The sequence below is a fragment of the Halichoerus grypus genome, chromosome 8, assembly GCF_964656455.1.
Source record: "Halichoerus grypus chromosome 8, mHalGry1.hap1.1, whole genome shotgun sequence".
Lineage (NCBI taxonomy): Eukaryota > Metazoa > Chordata > Mammalia > Carnivora > Phocidae > Halichoerus > Halichoerus grypus.
In genome coordinates this window covers 64,631,802-64,644,265 of record NC_135719.1, presented here as the reverse complement: position 1 = coordinate 64,644,265, position 12,464 = coordinate 64,631,802, and the positions used below count along the sequence as shown (strand labels likewise).

At 38.6% G+C, this 12,464-nt stretch overlaps 1 protein-coding gene across 9 annotated transcripts in view; it reads left to right on the top strand.

The window, feature by feature from the left end:
• SEMA6D (semaphorin 6D) overlaps positions 1-12,464 on the top strand; it is a 590,398-nt gene that overhangs the window by 523,444 nt on the left and 54,490 nt on the right. The window lies entirely within an intron of this gene.

Below are 12,464 nucleotides of genomic sequence, written 5' to 3'. Positions count from 1 at the left end.
AACTGTCCAGTCAATAAATATGTATTTAGCCAGATAACTGTTCTAAGCACTGGAGATACAAATATGACTTTGTAGCACTCACTACTTAAAGGCAGCTACTTTTACCCTTTTTATTACTCTGAAGAACTTATGAGACACAATATAACAGTGGATCACTAAAGTAATGATACTCAATGAGAGAGAAGAGAAGGACACTGGAGGAACAGATTATAATGGGGAAGGAAAGGAAGGAAGCAGGTGTGACACATACTTTAACAAAGCATCCCAAGTGATTCTTACCTGGCTACCAGGTGGGCCACTGAACTTTGGTAATATCTAATCTTATTTAAGGTTTTACAGTTTTACTCTATAAAACCTATATAATGTTTTCACAAACATTGATTACTTTACTCCTAACAGTAACCTCATATTAAATATCTCAACATTACAGAAGAGGAAACTGAAACTTGGAATTGTTAGGATACCAAAGCTAAGCAAAAAACCAAAACCTGTACACCTACCCTAATAAAATAATTGAATAACAAAATATATGACTTAATAAATAATTTTTCACAGAGGTTCTAGAATTCATTCTTTCCTGATTTTTTGCCCAGAAGCTCACCATTTCCCACTGGAACCAGAGAATCACCGGCTGATCACACCAGGCCAGCCCAACGAGTGCTTTTCGCAATTCCTCTGAATTACAGGAATAACTAAGACCCGATCCTCTGTGAAAGCCCTGTGTTCTTATCCCACATTGGCTTGTGCTGATTAAGAGACAAGGAAGGGTCCAGAATGCTCAGATTGGGTCCAAATTCTATACTGCTGTATGAAAAATGTTGGCTTACTATCAAGCCCTCGAGGCTTAAGGCCATTACCAGGGAGTAAAAAACCTTTGCTGGATAGTCATACTCCTGTGGCCTCAAACCAAGACCAGGCTCCTTCTCCAGAGTGGGGACTGCCTCAGTCCCAGGGTCCTTTTCCTAACCTTCTTCATTTACACAGTACACATAGGAGACTGTTTGGGCAACAGGGTGTTGTATTTTTCTACCTCTCTGCAACTTAAGGAATATCAGAGGAAGAAAAGTGGAGAGCGAGCTCAGGGGGCCAGATCAGCAATTCAGTCTCTGCTGAAAACCGCTCCAGATCTCACTGCTAAAGTGGAATCTTGAGAGCTCTCTGGCATATTAAATATTCATCAAAAGCCAAACACTACTTTTTCAACATTTGACTGAATAATACAAGTGTAGATTTGTCCCATTTCTACGCTCGGATTGCTCAGATATACGTAGCACTAAATTATGGTTCTAATGAAGTCAGTTTAAAAGATGAGGAAAGAATCCTTTGTAGTTTATCCCTGCCTTTCATTTCCTCTTAATTTAACCATAAACTAAACGGGTTCATAAAATGTTTGTAGAGGGTAATAAAGTGATGTTTTTAATACAAAGGTTGCTTATGTAATTAAGCTTACATTCTATGACATTCTGTGTAATTTGAAATGGGTTGCATGAAATTAACAAATACTTACATCTATTTTATTTCTCCTCCCATTAACGGCAAATAATAAAAAGGGGGAAAAGTAAGTTCCTGCCATGTAAGTACCTACGGTTCAGAAACTGAACCTGCAGATGTTGCAAAAGACTTTATCTTTTTCTTGGAAATGTGCCGTTAAATTTAATTAGATTTCTCATTTGCCTTCCTTTTCTTTCATTTTGTTGCTCTACTTTTTTTCTGCCCCACCCCCTCTTCTCTCCTATCTCTCTCCCTTATGTACTGGGGGAGAACACTATATGTTTTTAACCTACATAACATAAATGAAGAAACTTATCAAATCCTATAAACATTACATTATAAGTTGTTTTGATAGAAGTTACTTTGAAGCTCACTCTAACAGTTAAATAATATCATGATGTTCATGGCCCCCACACTCACTTTCTTCTTCTAAATAGAAAAACTAAGCTTGAAGAATTTAAAGTCATATTCTGTTTTTTCCCAAATTTTTTGTAAAGAGAACTGGAAGTGATCTAATCTTTACTGTTACAGCATTTTATCATCGGGCTGTCAAGATGTGATTTCTTACTCTGAAACGATCCACTCTCTATTTCATGTTAACATTTCAAGTCAAGTAAAATGGCAATGTTCACATTGTTTAAGATAATTGGGAGAAGAAACCATGGAACTGTATTTCTTTGAGTTCATTTAGATTTCAGTAGCAAATATTGATAATCAGATCCTTGGGATACCTAATTTTACATGGAGTGATAATGGCTTAAATCCATTAATTTTTGGACACTTTTCTCATCTACACCACTTTAAGAAACATCAAAGTTCCCTTAGCATGCTAAAATAATGATTTTGAATAGTTTCACAAAAAGTTTTAAAAGTATGCATCAGCATTTTCTATAAAAGTGTCAGGTAAAACAGATGATCACTGAACAGTCGGCCCAGACGGTATTAGATAAAATACGATGAATTGCCAGGTCCGCTCTTCCTATGTTTGTGTGGACATTGCTGAGAAATGGAAATAATTCTGTAGTTCTCCAGTGTATGTTTTCTGTGTTGGAGCAAACAGTCCAGGAATGGGAAGGATTATGTTTCTCACCCGAGCATCTCTGAGCACGTGAGACTTTAGGAGGGCATGAAGGCTAACCTAGGTCATTTGATAAAAACTGAATTCCCTCTTCCCTTATTCTATGTATTTGGCTCATTTAGATGTTGCTGTTTCTCCAGAAAATAGAAAGTTCCCCCTGTCCACTAACTATAATTATTACGACAATTTCTAATTTGCTGCTGCCCGTCAGGGATACCATGCCAGCACTTTAAGCTCCACGTACCCAAAGCCAACCTCAATTATCCCCCTTGCAAACTTGCTCCACTCCCTGTGTCTCCATCTCTTCTAATAATTCAAATTTTCTTAAATTTGGCCACACCAAGAAAACTGGGAAAAATCTCCCACATCCCATACCAATAGTCAAACATCGGCCTACTCTGCTGTGTCTCTGGTATGTACTGATTCCCACACCACTGAAGCCATCTTCTGCCCTGACCCCTATCCTAGCATTCTTACTCTGAAACCGCCTGTTTCTCCAACCTCTTCCACCCTTTGGTTTGAGCACTGTCTCTCAAAAGCACAGCCTAGATTACGATCACCTTTTCTTCAAAAATCTATGGCTTCTAAACACCCTGAGAAAGACATTCTAATTCCAACAAGTATCACTTCAGAAATTCCATGCTATGAGCCTATCTTGTCTTTCCAGCCACATCTCTGACTACTTGCCTCCAGGAATGTCAAGCATGCCCAGCTACACAACGCCCTCCCACCCGCTCCTGCTTCTGCTGTCCCCTCGGCCCACAATAACTTGGTTATAGTCCTCTACCTTTGACACTTGTCTTTCAATGTGCTTGGCTCAGCTCGTATGACCCCACATCATAAAGTCTTCACAACCCACACTCTTACCTATTCCTCCTTTCTCTGTCCATTTACAGCACTTTCCCTCTACCTCTGGATTTAACATTTGCAGCATTCTGCTATATGTGATGTTAGCCTCATACATCTGTCTCTCCAGTTAGGTTGCATGGTCTTTCCATTCTATCCATCAGAGGTCTCCAGGATTCGTATCCAGCTGCAATTCTATACACTAAATACAATGACCTAGTTCTCTCTCTCAAGAAGCTCGGTCTACTAAGTGATAAAACATGTTAGTAAGTCAATATGATAAGTGTCATAAGGAAATCCAAAGGAGGGAATATGGAGATAGGTTGATAAGCACCAGACTTCGATTCAGAAGACTCAAGTTCAAGGTCTGGCTCTGCTATGTAACTAAGTTATGATAAGCAAATTTAGTTTCAGTTTTCTCATTTGCAAAATTAGGATTTCTACCACCTACTATTCTGTAAGAATCAAAATAAAATTAAATAATGGGTTTCCATTTGTTCCACCAGATGCAGCCTCTGTCCTTTTTCTCTCCTCTGTACCTCTAGAAATTGACTTCTAAGCAAGGGGGTCTTCCCCACATTTTCTCTATGTCTCTAAGTTCTGCCAGTTGCTCTGTCCTCTGGCTCCTTGGTCCTAGGGGTAGTCAGGCCCCAGGGTAACTCTCCCTGTGGTTTCCCTGCACTCTACCCACACCTTTACAAATAATCTGTTTATTAAAGGCTCTTCAAATTATACAAGTTGAATGTGCCATCTGTTCCCTGCCAGGACTCTGACTGATAAAGCTGCTTTTCAAACTCGAAGTCGCTGTCTAAATGCAAGGTATATCTCATTTATCTCTGCACAGTGCTTTACACAAAGCAGATTGCTGCTATTAATAACAAATGGTGAAATGAACGTATGCAAGGATGAATGCGTGAATGATCCTGCCCTTTTCCACATTAGTTACATTCGTATCTGGGGGATCTCTTCTTGTCACCTTGATTGGATTTTGTAATGTCCTGCTTTGATTTGGAAGGTCCTCTGTTCCCTTGGAACTCACTGTCTCTTGGAGAAACATTTTTACAGATAGACTACCTCAGCCCTTTTGTGTTTCCAGTGGTTTAACTTGAAAGGATTAACTTTGTTTGAAATTCCCAGAAATAACACCCCTTCTATAGGCTGCACACTTACCTGATATCAAAAGGGATGAGTAATTTGTTCATTTATTTATGTTTTTTGTTCATCAACATAAAAGCTGACAAGTCAAAAACAAGCAAATTGATTGTTCCCTTATTACATGGAAACCAAGAGCATATTGAAGGAATCAGTAGCCGGGGGTAGTTTTTTCAAATAAATAAACATGGGGCAAATAACTGCCTTCACTACTCCTTTCCTAGTCAAAAGCCTAGCCAGTGAATAAGCAATTGGGTAGACTCACCAAATGATCTAAACAAAGATAAATCACAGAATTAAGTATCTTGATATTTTTGAGGAGCTGAAGTCATGATTGATTAGACTTTAATATTAATTTATTCCCAGCTACTATCCTTATCTTCTGAATTCTCACATATCTCAATAAAATAGGAGATAAATGTTTTCCTCTTATTTTAAATATAAGGTTGATGACTTAAAAGTGAGGAACTGACCCATGGGAAGTATCTTTAGAAAACATACTTTTGAGTAAACATATTTAATAGTATGCTTTGGTACTGAGTAGGTATTATTCATTAGAAAATAATTGCATAACTGGAATTCTTAATTAAAATTTGTGATGAGAAATGAATCTATTTAGTCTGTAATTATGACCCAGAAATTCAGAACACATTGGTTTATGAGCACAATTCCAAAGATTTTAATATAGTGAAAGAACTCACGAATACTTTAAACAGGAATTCTTAGAAGAAAAATACACACACACACACACACACATACACACATACACATACATTGTGTGTGTGTGCATCCAGATGCAATAAGATTTGAAAAGTCAACCATTGAATACAACTGTAACATGGAAAGATTCTAATTTAATGGATGTGTGATACTGTTAAAAGCTTCTAAACAGTCCTTCTGGACCCTTTCTGGATTTTCCAGAAAGCCTTCTAGCCAAACAGTTTCTTTCCTTAGCTTTATAATTGAAATACAAATTAAGACAATGGCAACCTCTGAGGTTCCTCTTTTAAAGGTTTCCTTAAGAATGTAAGTTCGATTCTATATATGGACCACATCTTCTTTATCCATTCATCTGTTGAAGGGCATCTCGCCTCTTTCCACAGTTTGGCTATTGCAGACATTGCTGCTATGAACACTGGGGTGCATATGGCCCTTCTTTTCACTACATGCGTGTCTTTGGGGTAAATACCCAGTAGTACAATTGTCGGGTCATAGGGTAGCTCTATTTTTAATTTTTTGAGGAACCTCCATACTATTTTCCAAAGTGGCTGTACCAATTTGCATTCCTACCAACAGTGTGAGGGTTCCCCTTTCTCCACAACCTCTCTAACATTTGTTGTTTCTTGCCTTGTCAATTTTTGCCATTATATACAATGGAATATTACTCAGCCATCAGAAAGAATGAATACCCAACTTTTACATCAACATGGATGGGACTGGAGGAGATTATGCTAAGTGAAATAAGTCAAGCAGAGAAAGTCAATTATCATATGGTTTCATTTATTTGTGTAACATAAGGAATAGCATGGAGGACATTAGGAGAAGGAAGGGAAAAACGAAGGGGGGCAGAATCGGAGGGAGAGATGAACCATGAGAGACTATGGACTCTGAGAAACAAACTGAGGGTTTTAGAGGAGAGGGGGGTGGGGGGATTGGTTAGCCCGGTGATGGGTATTAAAGAGGGCATGTATTGCATGGAGCACTGGGTGTTATACAAAAACAATGAATCGTGGAACGCTACATCAAAAACTAATGATGTATTGTATGATGACTAACATAACATAATAAAATTAAATTAAATTTAAAAAAAGAATGTAAGTTCGAAGTGATTTTTTTTTTCAGTGCATATCACAATTCAAACTTTTAGAAGGCAGCCGTTGAGGAGCTCATCCTCAACTACAGTAAAGTAAAATGGATAATGTTTAAATCTAACTTGGTTGCTAAGATCATCCCAGCAAGAAAATTCTGTTGTAAAAATTTATGATCCTTAACTGTTTTTACTTGCTGACTGTATACTGATGACGGGTTCTGGTTTTGAAGGCCAGAGAGATCTGGAGAGATCACTTCGTGGAACCAATGAAAGCTTAGACAAACAGCAGGTTTCTCCTGAGCCTCCTTGTAGAACATAAATGAAACTCCAGTCGCTGGGGCTGATGGAGACACCGTTACCTCCTATTACCTCATTTGTGTCATTGCTGACTCAGTGACACCATATCCCAGACCCAGATTTAAACACTTGTTAGCCAAATGTATCTCCCTATGTGCTGCTGGCCCTTGCCACTTCATCACAGTTTAATAAGGCATTTGGGATTTTAGACAACTCCTATAATTACAGCAGAATGCAAACAGTGTTTGCTATTGATTTTTATTCCAGAATGTCAACTTTTTCCTGTCTCCCATACACATATTACCCTTCACTCCCTTGCACGTTACCAGTGTCATTTTTTTAAATGACTCCAACATATTCAATATTAATCAAATGTCCATAATAGAAGACATCCTCCTGAGAAGGCAAAAGGAAAGAAAAAATGTATCCTTGCTTGCTTTGTTTGGAAAAATGGAAATTACCCAGAATCCTATTCTTTTTTTTTAACCAATAGGTGGCGCTAGTGGTTTCTAGCAATGAATTGAGTCTGTAGCTCTAATACACAGTTCTAATATATGTAGCATTTAGAGATTAGGATTTTTTTTGGCAAAAGGTACCATCACTATGGCCTTAACCATTAATTGAAACATTTGTAGCTTACCCAGTGGGGATTATTTTAATATAAATTTGCATGCTGTTAAATAGGTTTTTTAAAAATTATTATTTATAAGTGATCAAGAGGAGTTATATGGGTAATAGTATGCATATAATGTAGGGAAGTTTAAAGTATGCTATAAACCCTATCACAGAATTCCTGATACTAGTTTGTATGCAACAAGCAACAACTATCAAAGAATTAGAAATTGAAGCACACATTTTTAACCTAGCTTGGAGAGTGTAGTTGTGGGTTTTAAATATTTTTATTTCCTGTGTTATCCAAGACACACTGGTTTTCAAACCTGTGCTATTTTCATTTTTTACAGCATGGTGTGCTAGAAAGCAAATTAGGCTTGAGAGCCAAACAGACCTGTGGTAGACTCTAGACTCCATCATCTACGAGGCTGGAAACCTTAACGAGATGGTTAGCTCAAACAATCCTGGGTTTCTTCATTCCTAAATGATTCCTGTCTCTAAGAGTTATGGTAAAAATTAAGTGGACACTATTGTAGCTCATCAGTATCTAAGATGTAATAAGTACCCAGTTAGATTCTTCTCCCTTTGTTGATTTGAATTTTAACATTGGCTGAGGCAAAAAAAATAAAAAAATAAAAAAATAAGCAGAAAGAGGGGGAAGCAAAGAAGAAGAAGAGGGTGATTAGGCAGTGAGGTCTATTTCAAAAAAAAAAATTGGGACACCTGGGTGGCTCAGTCACTTAAGCGTCTGCCTTCCGCTCAGGTCATGATCTTGGGGTCCTGGGAGCCCTGCATAGGGCTCCCCATTCAGTGGGGAGTCATTTACCCCTCTCCTTCTGCCCCTCCCCCTGCTCATGCTCCCTCTCTCTCAAATAAATAAAAAATCTTTTATAAAAAAAGATATCTGATATCTTTGTTAAAAAAATTAAAAAGTGTATATTTCAAAAAAACATAAAATATTCTAATTCTCTACCACTTTTGATTATTTGTATTATCTTTCATTTTTGTGAAGAGATTCTAACATTTAATAGATATTATTCAGCCCCAATTCCTCAAGGTCAGGGGGTTGGTTACTGTAAATTTGTAGAGAGAAGGCTCTGAGGAATTTACAGAGTCTCAGCTTCCCTATATCTGCAGGGATGTAAGTTAGCATCCCTGTATCCTAAGCACTCCTTCCCAAAGTACATATAAGTACAAGTAAACAACTTGGACTAAGTTATCATCTTTTTGTTTGACCCTCCCTCTAAAAAGTTTATTTTGCTTCTGCTGTTTCAAAACATCTTTGATAAAATGATGATAGCATTTCTGATCTCTTGTCTGTTTTCAAAAGAGCAGTATTATTAAGGGCTGCTTACCATTCATCTTTCTGATGGTACAAAAAAAAAAAAAAGTCTGATTTTATTTGGCTTGAGCACTCATTGTCCTTCCACACAGTGGCACCTGTGGGGTCATTAGCAAAATTAGATAAGTAACTGATTTATTATTTCCATAAATGCATGGTGCATTCCCTTTACTTAGAGTGTACAGCAAAAATTGTTCATGCTAAGGAATAGTAATCAAAGTGACTAAAAAGGCACATTTTTATCATTCAAAACATAAGCATAGCTGTGGTGGTATCTTATCATAGTACATAATAATAGAATTATGTCAGTAAAATCTTGAAGTTTAAGATTTAGCGTGATAAATATTTTTCATTAAAGTGAAATATCTTGGCAGAGTCACTTTCATATGCAGACTGTGACACAAGGAGGCCAGCTGTGCCCATGCAGATGCTGAGATTTGGGTCTATATTATTAATGATTTATCATGTCATGGAGAGCTTAGATTAGTTTTGAAAGCAATCCCTTGCCACAAAAGCACTTTCTATAATGTGTGAACGCAAGGAATTGTATATGTGCATTCCAAATTACAGTAATCACAGGCGCTGTAGCTACCTTTGAAATTTCAATACCTCTCTTTTTATTCTGGAACATGAAATTCTAGATCCTAAACTGTATTATTCATTAAAATTCATACAAAAATGGTATTTCATATCCACTGGATAGTGAGTAGTGTGCGTATCTGAATTAACAGATATATAGACATAGATGAGGGAATGGAACAAAAAGGTATTGCAAACCTATTGTATACCATGTGCTTTTGCGCTAAGGCTCACATTTAACGTGAGGTTGGATTAAGTTTCCCTTTCAATTCTGCAGGCTTCCAAGATTGCACTGCCTTCAGGGCATGTATAATAACATTAGCTAATATTTATTCTGTGCTTGCTGTGTTCCAGGTAAGATGCTGAGCACTTTACATGCATTATCACATTCAGTCTTCATAAGTCCCATTTGAAATATTGTTATCACCCATTTCACAGATGAGAAGACTAAAGCACAGTGTAGTCAAATAAATTATCCCAAGAGAGGAGGAGCATGGACTTGAGTCCAGGTTGTCTAATGTTTTACAGCCTTCACTATTAACTACTACTATTAACTGTGACCTCGCTATTAAACACTGTTACAACTAAGCAAGAGTTAGGGTTCAGGTCCTACTTAGTTACTGTCTGTGTGGCCTGAGGCAAGTCACGTGAACTCTGTAAGCTTCGTTTCCTCTTCTATAAAATGAAGATAATAATAGTACTTACCTCATAGAATTGTTGTGAGTTAATATTTGTAAAATGCTAAGAACAGAGTTTGGCACATGTTAAGCACTAAAGCTTTGTGCTGTAGTAGTTAATGAGTTGTACTCTTTGATGATTGATATCCTTTCATTGACTACTACACGCAGATTCTCTATACTTTTCAGATAGCTTTTATTCTGAAAACAAGATTGGGAATGAAACATAGAAATTAAATTCTGAATTTTACTCCTAAAGGAAACAAAGGACTGTGAATTAAGTTACTACTTAGCGCTAATGGGAGATGTATGCAGATAACACTAAAGCATCATCATCACTAACCATCTACAGCAGTGAGTCCTTTAAGTATTCTTTCTGAGTGTGGAAAGAGCCAGGTATCTTCCTTCCTTTCCTCTTTCTTTCTTCCTTCATTGCTCACTCACTCAACCAATATCCTTACAAGGATACTCTGCTTGCTCAGGGGATACAGGTGAATAAATCCCTACTCCGAAGGAGCACACAATCTAGAGATGACTATACTCTCTGGTTTAGCACATAAAAGAATATAAGAAAGTTGTAAGCTCCCTTACCTGACCTGTTTCAGAAGTATTTATTGAGCGCCCAGTAAATGCCAGGCACTGTGCTAGGCACGGGGGCTACCCAGGTCAAAAGGCAAGAAGCACCCAGTAGAGAAGACATCCTAAACAGGTATTTTCCCGTCAATGTGGTAAATTACACAGATGAACTTACTGGGAGAGCATAGAAAAGAGGTGCTTAAACCCATCCTGGGGCTAGTGGGAGGAGGGACATTCTGACACCTGGACAAAATTTTTGGTAAAGGTGAAGAAAAGCAGAAATTAAAGTACCTGAAATTATGGGGAAAGAGCAGCCCTAAAAGCAGAGACACCACAAGTGAAGACAGGCGACATGAAGCAGTGTGACACGGTGGGGAGCTCCCAGTGGCCATGCGATGCTAGAGCCTAGCATGGATGTAAAGTGGGACGTGCGCCGGAGGGTCGCACTAGAGAAGTAAACAGGGCTGAAAGGTTAAAAGTGTATAAAATCAACAGAAAGGACAAATGATAACAAATTGCATAGAGTGAGCACTTCCCTTACACTTCTTCTCACTAAAATCCAAATGAAGGGCGCCTGGGTGGCTCAGTTGGTTGAGCCACTGCCTTCGGCTCGGGTCATGATCCTGGAGTCCCTGGATCGAGTCCCGCATCGGGCTCCCTGCTCGGCGGGGAGTCTGCTTCTCCCTCTGACCCTCCCCCCTCTCATGTGCTCTCTCTCATTCTCTCTCAAATAAATAAATAAAATCTTTAAAAAAAATAAAATAAAATAAAATCCAAATGAAAAGAATGTCATTTTCCTGACTATCAAGATTCTGGGAACCAAGGAGATGATGAATCCTTAAGAGTAATGTCTTGATCCCGACCAAAAGATACAAGGTGTCTTTCTTTCCATGTCAGTGGATTGTCTACTTCCCTACTTCTCTGCCCCAGTGAACCAAAACATCGAGATTGGCTCAGAGACTGATATTTAGACTGAAAAAATGTCTAATCCTTGGCTCGAAATGACCTATTAGCACATCCTTCTGCAGCCTCAAAGTTTTTTTTATTCCTGGATTTAAGAACTCAGTCCACGATAAACTGGGTGGTGCTCTGTAAAGTTGGCCATCGTGGAGTTTCAGCAAAGAATTCAGGAATCTAAAAAACTGAACTTTTTTTTTCCCCCTTTGCTGCTACTGCAGACACAGAACAGCTCCTGAGCTTTCTGCCTCCAGGTGGGTGGCAATTTGACTCTCATGGAAGCCACTGGTCATCCCCTTGCATCTTCATTCAGTGCACAGAGCCCTCTGCCTGCAAGTGGGGCCTGCTCTCTTGATGGAGAAAATGCGGGAGGGATGACTGGATGCCAGTAAAACAGGCACAGCTTTCTGGGTCAGAAGTTGGCTGGGGAAGGGCTCAGACTGCCAAGTAACTTGCAATGATGTCAGAGCCCAGCACAACCAGAAAACACCAGCCAGCCAGCCAACAAAAGCCCTCACAACAACAGAAAAATCACAGAGCAGCCTTGCCAAAGCTGTTCTTTCCGCCCCCTACCCTTTTTTTCGAATAGGAAGAACAGCAGGAAGAGAGTTTATATTTTAAAAGACTCTCCCTCCTCCTCCCTCCTTCTTCCTTTTGGTAACAAAGTGTAACCTAGTGAGGAAACAGTTCTCCGGATGAGTCCTGATGCAGTTCCTTGGGGTGTCTTTTTTGAGTTCCTTTTGAAGGCTGTCAGTGGAAGTTTCAGAAACAACTCAGAACAGGGTATTTTTCCTAAATGTAAACATGTAACTTTGTGCAGGGGAGAAAGCAGGAACCATTGAGGAAAGGAAAATCCTTTCTCAAGTCCCTTCTTCTCTCTTGCCTGGTAATTAACCATACTCAAATGAAAATTAAAAGTTTGGCGAAAAACCTCTCTTCTTTTTTTTTTTTAAATAGAGATATCATGGTTCATTCCAGCCATTTAGAGCCTTCCGTGATTCATAATTCAACTGGAAATTAATAAAACACAGCCCCCGTTCTTGGAAA